We start from the raw sequence: 11,494 nt of genomic DNA, 5'->3' as shown, positions 1-11,494 counted from the left end.
GCATCCAAAAGCTTAGATTTCAATAGAAATATGCAGTTAATTCAGATAGGCCTGCGTAGAGTCGGAGCGTAACTTTTCAAGTTGAAGATAACCGAACTTTTCCCTCAAGTTCATATTCACAAAGCATCCGAAAATCAAAATCTACACTCCCGGGGTTTATTACCCCACGCTTCAATTTCGAGTACGAATCCTTTTGCTCCTTTGATCCGAACAAATCTCCCATTTTTCCTTGATTATCAACCGCAACACCCATTTTCGGTTGGAATTGACTCGTATAATTTATCATCATCATTCCCATCTACGAGGATTCGGCCCCCAGTCACGAGGATCACTTGGGATATTTGCAAGGGTTTCCTTAGCCACCCCTTTTCGAGCAATTCCCAAACTTTCCATTTTTTTCAGAAAGATATATTCGTTCCCATGTCCTTTGTCTTTAAGAAAATCATCAATGTAGTTCAAAGGAGTACGAATTCCTTTTAGGGCACGATATAACCGGTAAATATAAGCGGGCTTTTGAACTCTTACAGTGGTCTCGCATCCTCGATGATTTCTTCCCGTTGTTGATGATCAACGCCTTGAGGACTAGATGGAGGAGAATGACGCCGTTGAGAATGTTGTGGGCTCGCTTGCTGTTCGGTCACTTCATCTTCAGTAAGATCGAAGTGCGTAGGCCCCTCACTCATCCGCCGTGGTCCCCCGCTTGCAATTCTCGAAGACTTTCTTGAAGATGACATCTTTCTCGCTTTTGGAAGATTCCTTGCTTGACTTTCCCAGAAAGATGACAACTTTTTGAGGATTAAACGAAGAAGACAAACGGGAATGGAGGATCGATGCTTTCTAGGGTTTTTGAGAGAAAAGTGAAGAGGAATCGACGGTTCACGATCGGTTAAAAAGAGGATAAACGAACCGTCATAAAGGAAATAAAAATATGCATTTTCAAAATAATCAAGTCTTTTCCGCAAAAATAGCCATTTCAAAGATAACTTCCTTTTGAAAATGAAACGATGCAATATTTACGTCAATTAAATATAGCAACAATTTAAACACAAACGACAATCGTACCTTTTCAAGATGAGATTCAAGAGAGAAAGACTTACGGTCGACGGACGTACCAAGACTGTCTTTCGATAAAGTCTTGTAAGTCTCGAGTCCGAAAGTCTTTAGACTTTGATATCCTCATACCTCAAAATGTTGAGTCTGGAGCGTATAGACTCAAATTGATTTTTCTCCAAAGGCTTTGTGAATATATCCGCCATTGATTCTTTGAGTCAACAAATTGAATTGAAATATCTCCATTTTGAACATGGTCTCTTATAAAGTGATGTCGAATCTCTATATGCTTTGCTCTTGAGTGGAGAATTGGATTTTTGGTGAGGTCGATAGCGCTGGTGTTGTCGCAATTAATCTCCGTGCATGAGTCTTCAATTTCAAAGTCTCTTAGCTGTTATTTTATCCATAGAATTTGTGAACAGCAGCTTCCCGTGGCTACATACTCGCTTCGTTGTTGAAAGAGACACGGTGCTTTGTTTCCTTGAAAACCAAGACACATCCCCGTCTTCCAAGCAACGGCAAGTTCTGAAGTGCTCTTTCTATCAACTCGCAACCGGCCAGATCTGCGTCGAATATCCTAGAAGATTAAAGTCTCCCTTCTTAGGATACCAAAGACCGATGCTTGATGATGAAGCAACGTATTTAATGATGCGTTTCGCAGCAGACCGAGATGGGATTCTCTAGGATCTGATTGAAACCTAGTACGATGCAAACACTCAACAAGATGTCAGTCTAGAAGCGAAAGATAAAGGAGTGAACCAATGATGCTCTGTGCAGCTTTTGATCAACTTTCTTCCCTTCTTCATCTTTGTCTATCTTCAAAGAACTTGACATCGGTATGTCGGTCTTTTTGCACTTTTCCAGTCAAATCTTTTGACAAGATCATTAACATATTTTTCTTGATAAATAAAAGTTCCTTCCTTCAATTGTTTTACTTGAAGACCAAGAAAGAATGTTAACTCTCCCATCATACTCATTTCAAATTCATCCTGCATAGACTTAGAAAATTTCTTGCACATATTTTCATTAGAAGATCCGAAAATAATGTCATCCACATATATTTGAACAAGTAAGAAACTTTTGTTCTCCTTTTTGATAAATAAAGTAGTATCCACTTTACCTTTGACAAAACCATTTTGTATTAAAAACTTACTTAATCTGTCGTACCAAGCTCGAGGTGCTTGCTTTAAACCATACAGAGCCTTCTTGATCCGAAGACCGAGTCCGCTTCTTTGGGTCTTCAAACCCCGGTGGTTGTTCCACATAAACTTCCTCTTGGATGACTCCATTTAGGAAGGCGCTTTTGACATCCGTTTGGAATAACCTGAAATTCTTATAACAAGCAAATGCAAGTAATAGTCGAATAGCTTATAACCTTGCTACTGGAGCGTAAGTCTCATCATAGTCTATTCCTTCTTCTTGCGTATATCCCTTGGCCACGAGTCTTGCTTTGTTTCGTATGACTTTTCCTTTCTCATTTATCTTGTTTCGAACACCCATTTAGCTCCAATAATGTTTTACCTTTTGGTTTGGATGTCAATTTCCAGCCATCATTAATGCTAAATTGTCTCGAGCTCTTCTTGCATAGCTTCAATCCAGCTTTCATCGATAAAGCTTCTTCTATGCTTTTTGGTTCAATTTGAAACGAGAGCCACAACACTAGACTCTTCTCGCCTTTTGGATCTGGTGCGAATTCCTTCATTCATTTCGCCGATTATAAGATCTTTGGGATGACCGGACTTATGCTTCCAGTTACTCGTTGATCTGTCAGTTGATGATCTCTTTCTTTGTTTGGATCTTCACGAACATCTTGAAGCTGGTTTTCCGTAGTCCGAGATGCTTCTTGAGTTGTAAGCTTTGGAAGATGCGGGAGCGGAGTTCGAGACTCTTCTTGATGAGTCGACTTCATTCATCTTGCGTTGAGTCTTGAAATTTGACATTCATTGACTCCTCCACGATCGGTTCTTCTTGTTATAGACTCAAGGCTTTGCTTGATGTAGAATATCCAAGGAAGATACCTTCATCGATCTTTCTTCAAACTTACCAACTCGATCTTTTGCATTTTTCAATATAAAACATTTGCAACCGAATACATGAAAGTATGAAACAATAGGCTTCTTATCTTTGAACAATTCGTAAGGGGTTTTCTCTAGAATAGGTCTTAAGAAGACTCTATTGATGATATAACATGCTTTGAAACAAAACTTCAAAAATCGTGAAGAAATCTTGCTTTCAATTAAAAGAGTTCTAGCCATTTCTGAAGAGATCTGTTCTTTCTTTCCACAACTCCATTTTGCTTGAGGAGTATATGGAGAGGAGAACACATGATTAAAGCCGATTCATCACAAAATTTTGTAAAATCTTGATTTTCAAATTCACCTCCATGATCTCGTTCTTGTACTTGAGATAACACATCATTTTTCATTTTGAACCTTTTTAGCAAACTTTTCAAAATACGAGAAGGTTTCAGACTTACTTGCAAGGAAATATACCCAAGTAAAACGGGAGTAATCGTCCACAATTACTAGGCAATATTTCTTACCTCCAATACTGTGTTCGGTTGGTCCGAAGAGATCCATATGCAGCAACCGTAGTACATGATTAGTAGAGACATGATTTATTGGCTTGAATGAATTTCTTACCTGCTTTCCAAGAATACATGGAGTGCATGGATCAGTCTTTTGATAAGGTAATTTGGGTAGTCCTCGAACAAGCTGCTTTGATGAGATTTTGGCTAATTGCTTCATGTTGACATGACCAAGCTTTCGTGCCATAAGCTTGCTTCGTCTTAAATTGAGATAAAACATTGCGATTCATTTGGTTTTACATCCGGAAGATAAATGTTTCCATGTCTACGACCCATGAAAGACTCGAGTAGAGTCTTTACCGATTCCGAACATATTCCTTCTTGAAAAAGATCTTGAAACCAAAAGTATCACACAATTGACTAATGCTTTGAGAAGATTGTAATTGAGTCCTTCCACTAAGGAAACATTACTTATTGTGAGATTTCCAATTTTCACATTCCAAATCCCACAATACTCCTTTTGCTGTTTCCTCCAAATGAAACTTTTCCACCATTTACTTGAGCAATCTTTATAAAACAATTTGAGTCTCCCTGTCATGTGTCTTGAGCATCCACCGTCAAGATACCACTTTACCTTTTTCTTGACGGTGACCTGCATTTAAAAAAGAGTCTCAAGCTTTCTTTGGTACCTAAACTTTCTTGGGTCCTTTTATGTTAGTAACATAAGCAGTATTAGCCCATATTCTCTTAACAGGTTTCCAAACCATAGGACACTCTTTTTCAAAGTGATCCGGACTGTTGCATTTTGAACATTTTAGAGCATTTCTACCTACTGATTTTACAAAAACTTTCTTGAAGTAATTTTTGTAAACCTCTCTCGAGAGTCTTTTCTTAATTCTTTCTTTTACTTTAGGAAAATCAATCGGGGGAAATGTTTCTTCTGTCATACCTAGACCGGACTTATTGAAGTAAGGTCTTTGAGCTGAAAGAATTTTCTCAAGTTTTTCGGACCCTATTGAAAATTTCTTTGAGATATTTGATAAGTCTGTTTTTAAAAAAGCATTTTCTTTTAAAAGATCATCTTCATTTTCTTTAAGAGTGGAAACAGTCAAGTCTAGACTTTTAACTCTTTCTACTAAAACATTTTCCTTTTGTTTTAGAGCTGAGTTTTCCTTTTTCAGTTCGGAAATTCTTTTGAGAGAAGTCTTAAGACTAAAACATAATTCATCAATATATTTAGAAACTTTGACAGAATTTTAATATCACTTGCCTCAAATTCACCGTCCGAGTCCGATCTAGAGTCCGAGTCCGGATTGTGCCATCGGACATAGATTGGCATATTCATTATCACTTTCTTCACACTCGTGTCACTCCAGTTTTGGCTTTGAGAGCTTTTCGAAATCTTTCAGCTTTTCCTTTCTTCTTCTTCGAAGAGGACAGTTGGGTCGATGTGTCCCTTTTTCTTACATTCAAAGCAGACTATGTCTTTGTTTTGTTCCTCATCATCAACAAACTTGGTCTGCTGTCTTTGAAAGCTTTGTTTCTTTGAGTTGAACATTCTTCCTTTTCTATTCAGTTTTCTGAATATTCTTATCATGAGAGCAAGCTCCTCATCGTCCATATCTTCTTCGAATCTGTATCATCGTAATCATCATTTGATTTTAATGTAATAGATTTCTTACATTTTGGATCTTCATCTTCATTGATCCGTTCCACTTCATAAGACTGAAGAGTTCCAATTAGCTCGTCGACGAGATAGTGGCATAATTCTTTGCGTCTCTCTTATCGAAGTCTTTATGTGATTCCAATCCTGGAGAGTCCACGCAAGTAGCTTGTTTACCTTCATGGGATCGGAAGTTGGTTGACCTTGATTTTCAAGACCATTCACAATATCTCGTAAAACGACTAAACATGTCGATATAGATTCTCCCCGTTTCATTCTCAAGGCTTCGTATTGACCGAGAAGAATGTTGATTCTTGTTTCCTTCACTCGACCGTTCCTTCATAGGTGATATGCAATCTGTCCCAAACTTCTTTTGCTGTACCACAAGAAGATATTCTATTATATTCAGCTGGTGATAAAGCACAATATAAGGAGTAAATTGCTTTTGCATCGAGTGCTTGTCTCTTGATTATTTCTTCCTGAGACATTCCGTTGGTTTCATCGTTTCTTTTCCTCTTTCGAGACCGATGCGTGGTAGGAGTAATTCCTTTTCTACAACGTCCCATTCCAGAGGATCCTTTGATCGAATGAAAGCTTTCATCTTGTTCTTCCGATGTTGTAATCCTTTCCATCAAAGTAGGGTGGTCTGGTATTGCTTTGTCCTTCCATCAGCCCCGGTGCTAGCATACTAGCCATGGATCTTTTACTACGAAGTAAAACACTTCAAATAAAGTAAGCACACGGGCTCTGATACCAATTGATATTGCTAGTATGAGTACCTAGAGGGGGTGAATAGGTATATAAAGAATTTTTCTCAAGCAATTGCACAATACTAGACAGTTGGAGGAAATGATAATCAAAGTAAGACTGAGAGAAGAGAAAATTTAACACGCGGTTTATAGTGGTTCAGCTTATATCAAGCCTACGTCCACTCTTCTTCACCGACACCTATTGGCTGGATTCCACTATGAACAAGAAAGAGGTTACAGCACAGCTTTGCCTTGATTCCACAAAGTGTAGATGTTCTACCACACCTCCTCAAGATTTCTCACAAATATATACTCTCTCTTTCGTATACAAGTATTTGCTCAAAGGATTTGTCTAAACAAAAAGGAGCTTCAGACTTTGGAATTCTTCTATTGTGCACCCCTTGAACAACTAAGACAGTCTTCCTTATATACTCCTTTTTATGCCATCATACCCGTTGGCACTTACCAAATGAATTCCTCCAATCTACCCGTTGGACGGAATCAATTAGGAAGATTGTTTAAGCTATTAAAGGAACGTGTTGATAGCCCATCAATCTGTTCGCCCATACAATCGGATCTCGATTTCCATAAGCAGAACCTTCCAATAATATTTAGGCAATCACCGGATCTTCAATTATCGAAACAATCTTCGATCAATCAAAGGACTCCGTTTATGTCTTCTCCAGCCATGAGATCTTCTCCAGTTGATAAGGTTAAATCCTCAACGAAACATACAGTTCTGGATAACCTTTCTTCAACGGATTAGAGACTGTCAATGAGGATAGACTTTGAGTCTTGAGTCTGGCTGTCCCAAGGTCTTCAGACTTTAAATAGCAGAGTCTGCAAGCCTTCAGATTAGACTGATAGAAATGATTTGTCAACTTCAAAACACTTCAAGAAGATTTCTCCAACACATGCTACCCATGCTTTTATATTGCCTGTGTTAATTGATCTCGAGTAGATGTTTAGCATATGCTGAATCAGGGCTGGGATGCGAAGTGCGATTGCAGCCTGGACTCTTTTTCTCTCGCTAGGTAGAAAATATTTAACAACGGAGTGAGCATCCTAAATGGAATGGATAGTATTAATCATTTTTCCTTTTGGGGTGCATATTCGACATTAGAGTCAAATGATTTTGGATTGCCACAAAATTTCTGCACGCTAGCTCATACATTTCCATGCCTCATTTCGTTAGTATTCATTCGGTTCCTCATTTCGCATTCATTCCTCCGGTAATTCCCTTTCCACCACATTCTCTTGCGCTAAGTATGCAGGAGCAATGGCAAAGGATCCATCCTGCGAAGGTGGCAAATGTCTCTCTCATGAGTTAAGACGGCAGTGTGAAACTTTTTCTGTGATTCCTGAATGCCAATGCACCCCTTCGTGAGAGACTAGAGTAGCAAGAAAGTCGTAATAGCTGTATACTTGGGAGATGCAGAAAGTTGTAATAGCCTTTACTTATGAAAATTTTCATCGCGGAAATACTGAAATTCCACTAACATTGCATCCTCGTCATCTTTTGCCCTACCGCGTTGCTCATGCTGAGAGGCGGTGTGAAAACTTTTAATGTAAGTCGATCATCGACACCGGTCACTCTTCTCACCGGACCGACGGGTCCAATTCTCTCTTGTCTGAGACTCCGAGCTGGCCAGCTGGGGCAGAAATCCAGAAGATACTCCCGAGCGTTCGTCACAATTTGTCACATGAACAACTCGATGGTCATCCTCTTCGCCTTCAGGTCTTTTGTTTGCGTTGCCCAGTGAGCTCGAGTGCCTCGGTTGTCTGGTACTCCAGAATTGTTGCCGCGTAGGGAACCGTGGGGCTAACAGCTTTCATTTCACATCTCATGGGTTGCCCCGACACTGCTGTTAGCGGAGATCCAATTAAGCATTAGGACAAGGGTCATTTGAAACAAATTGGGATGGAGATTGACCCTCAGCAATTAAGTGTCGATAATCTGCCCCTTCACTCTTAGGGACTGAACATCGGAAACTCAAATCTCGCTATTCTCTAGAAGGCCCGAACCGATTTCTTCATCCTGTAATGGTCCCAACTTATTAAATTTAGAAGAATCATGTGGGTAGTGGATGGGGAATGGGGGAGGGCACTTAGGGTGCGTTTGGTAACGTTTCTGTTTAAAAATTGTTTCTGGGAACAGAAATAAAAAAAAAGTGTTTCTGTTCCAGGGAACAATTTTTGAACAAAAAAACGTGTTTGGTAAATCTGTTCCAGAAATATAAAAAGAATAGAAACACGTTTGGTAAGTTTGTATAATTTTTTTAATTTTTTTAATTTTTTAATTTTTTAATTTTTATTTTCTATTTTCTTTCTTATTTTTCTTATTTATTTTTCCTTTTTTTCTTTTTTCTTTTTCTTTTTCCTTTTTCCTTTTTTCTTCTTTTGGCCGGCCGTCGGCCGCCGGCCTTGGCCATGGCCGGCAACCGGCCGATGAGGGCCGGGCGGCCTCGCCCAGCCACGGCGAGGCTCGCCGGCCGCCGGGTGAGCTCGGCCTCGCCGGATCCGGGGCGAGATCGAGCTCGCCCAGCCAGGCGCGAGGTCGGCCTCGCCGCGCCGTGTCGACGGTGACCCAGAGCCACACCGTCGTCTCCCTCCACCGCATCGGCGACCGCGCTCGACGCCTCCTCGTTGCCACCGCATCGGCGATCGCCCCTCCGCCTCATGCCCGATCGACGCATCTGCAGGTCTCGAGCCTTCGTTCGCCACCGCCGCATCAGATCTCACCGCGCCGTGACCCATGACTTTGAGATCCGCTTGATCGTTGACCCCACGCCGGCCCACGACTCGATCGGCCGTCCTCGCCGCTCCGCTCCTAGACGTCCGCCGCTTGAGACCCCACGGCCGAGCCCCGCACCGCAGCTGCCGTCGCCACCTAGCGACCCGCGACCCGGCTACGTCACCCGCTTATAGGTGGAGACGCTCACAGCGGCTGTCGGTGCCGGAGAGGACGACGGTGGAGAAGCCGGATGGTCTCGAGACAGAGGCGGCTGTCGGCGCCGGAGAGTGGGAGGCGCCGGAGAAGATGACGGTGGAGACACTTGCAGGAGGAGAGGGTCGCAGGAGAACACCATTTTGTTTCTTTTTTGTTCCTCAAATATGTTTTGTAAATAAGAAAACAAGAATTTTTGTTTCTTTTCTACTTTTGTTTTAACAAAAAACAAAAAATAACAGAAACGCACCCAAACGCGTTTCTGTTTTTGTTCCTAGAACAAAAACAAAATTTTTTTCGCGGGAAACAGTCAGCCAAACGCACCCTTAATAATGAAAAGTATAATTATCCACAGTGAAAAATTTAAACATAAGTGTGTTCGCATAGTTCTACACTTTGAAGAAAGATTAAAAAAAATGTGCCTAAATCGCTTAATCATAGTGTTTATAAAAGCGCACGCCTGAATGCGTACGCCTTTGAAAATGAGGATCAAAACAGGCCGAAAGAGCGGATGAAGAACAAGGGCACTTGACGGGCAAGACATGAGCCTCATATCGACTCGAAAGCGATCGGAGCTCCTTAAAGATTGGAGCGTGGAGAGAAATGGTCCCTTTCTCGGCTGTATCCTTGGATGATTCGATTATGATGCTGTCGACATTGCAGCTCAGCGTGGACAAAAGTGCTAGGAACCCATGTGCCTTGCCTTTCTTACCGCAGAAGAGAATGTGGCCGACACTGTTCCTAAAGAGATAAGGGACCCGCTGCTTGAGGCCAATTATTGGAAAGCACCGATCGCGTGAAAAGCTATTCTCGATTAAGACCATGCGCACGCGTCAAAAGGTTGAACTCAACCGATTCATGGACTTTAAGAGAGTTACGTGGTCTTTTAGATAGTTGAGTCTTTACTATTGTGCCCCTAGATTATTATAAAAATTCTAGATCTTTCTAACTTTTTGATATGTACAAACAAAATACTTATGAGTCATGCATGTACGACAAGCAAAAAAAAGAAAAATAAAAGTCAAATTAGACTTCTCTTTTCTTGAAAATAAAGAAAAATGGAGGGGCGGTTAGCTCGCTAGCGACGTCCTTTGGGCTATCATAAGGGTCCTATACCTTGCACGGATTCTTAGGAGGTGCATGATAACCAAAATTTCTGTTTCGTAAATAGTTTTTGTTCCACCTATTTCGAAAGAGAAACCGTTTGATAAACCTATTCGGTTTTTATTTTTGAAATATATTTATATTCCGTAAATAGGTTTGGAAAAGAAATCGGAAAATTAAAATTTTCGCTTCTCTATTTCTAGAATAGAAATCGAAATAATTTTTTTTCATCGTTTGTCAATCGGTCCTTCATTCGTCGCCGTTTACCACTGTTCGTCGGTCGCTCATCGCTGCCGCCGCTGGTTGTCGCCGGCCGGCCGGCCGCTGCCACCATCGGTTGCCCATCACTCGTTGCCGCCGATCGCTAATTGTCGCCGCCGGCCGTCGGTGCCCCCGCCGGTTGCCCGCTGCTGCCGCCGGCCGTCAGCCGCCAACCATCCATCTCTGCCAATCGTCGGTCCACTGCGTCGTCTGAAAGGAAGAAATTTTGTGTCGTTATCAAACGAATTTCTATTTTTAGAGTAGAAATTTTGTGCCGTTATCAAACGGTTATTTTTGCTTAGAAACTCTTCTGGAAATAGAAATAGAAAAATCTATTTCTGTTCCGAAACTATTTCTCGGAATAGAATGGTTGTCATGCACCCTCTTAGTTTCTGACCACTTGGTAAGCTCACTACATCCCACCAAAATTCTATCAGTTGAGATGTATATCTATACAAGATACGCTGTAACTAGGTAATATAATACCAGTTATTCTGACAATCGCTTGATCTTGTGAAGTACAATGTATCTCGTTAATACTAGGCTTGCCACTTTGGTGATCAAAGTACATTTACCTTGAAATCCTTAACTGCCCTTTTTTTTTACCTCCCTTCATTTGTCGGTTTTCTTGAAGATTGACTTACAGATACATGTAAACTTATGACTGGACGCTAAAATTGGACCAATAGATGCAGTTAAATGACAGCAAAATTGGTAGGTTTCTCGAGGTCAAGATCAGTCAAAAGAGAAGATCAATTTGTTCTTTTGGTTGGCCGAAGCAAAGAGTGCTGGTATGAAAATGGAATTTTAGCAATACTGAGAAATCTGAGATAGGACAGCAATGACATTAATCGAGACCAGCGGCATTTCATTAACCAATCATCGTTACATATGTAGAGATGAAAATTTTCATTGAAGATATAAAATGTCTCCTTGCCATTTGATTTAATCAGTCAATATTCAATTACTTAATAATGGAAATCCATTTGTAAAAGAAAATAATATGAAAATACTTTCTGGACTTATGTTTCTCCATATATTTTGATATCGTTGGTGAAAATCAAGTAATAGAGGTTGCATGTCTATTAAATCGAGTTATTAAAGTAGGAAAAGAACTGAAAATTTCCAATTGTGTTGTGAATCAGAGGTTGTATATCCATGTCATTTGATATCATTAAGATTTTTTTTTTTTG

Source organism: Eucalyptus grandis, chromosome 4 (genome assembly GCF_016545825.1).
Source record: "Eucalyptus grandis isolate ANBG69807.140 chromosome 4, ASM1654582v1, whole genome shotgun sequence".
Lineage (NCBI taxonomy): Eukaryota > Viridiplantae > Streptophyta > Magnoliopsida > Myrtales > Myrtaceae > Eucalyptus > Eucalyptus grandis.
Note: the sequence above shows the minus strand (reverse complement) of the source record.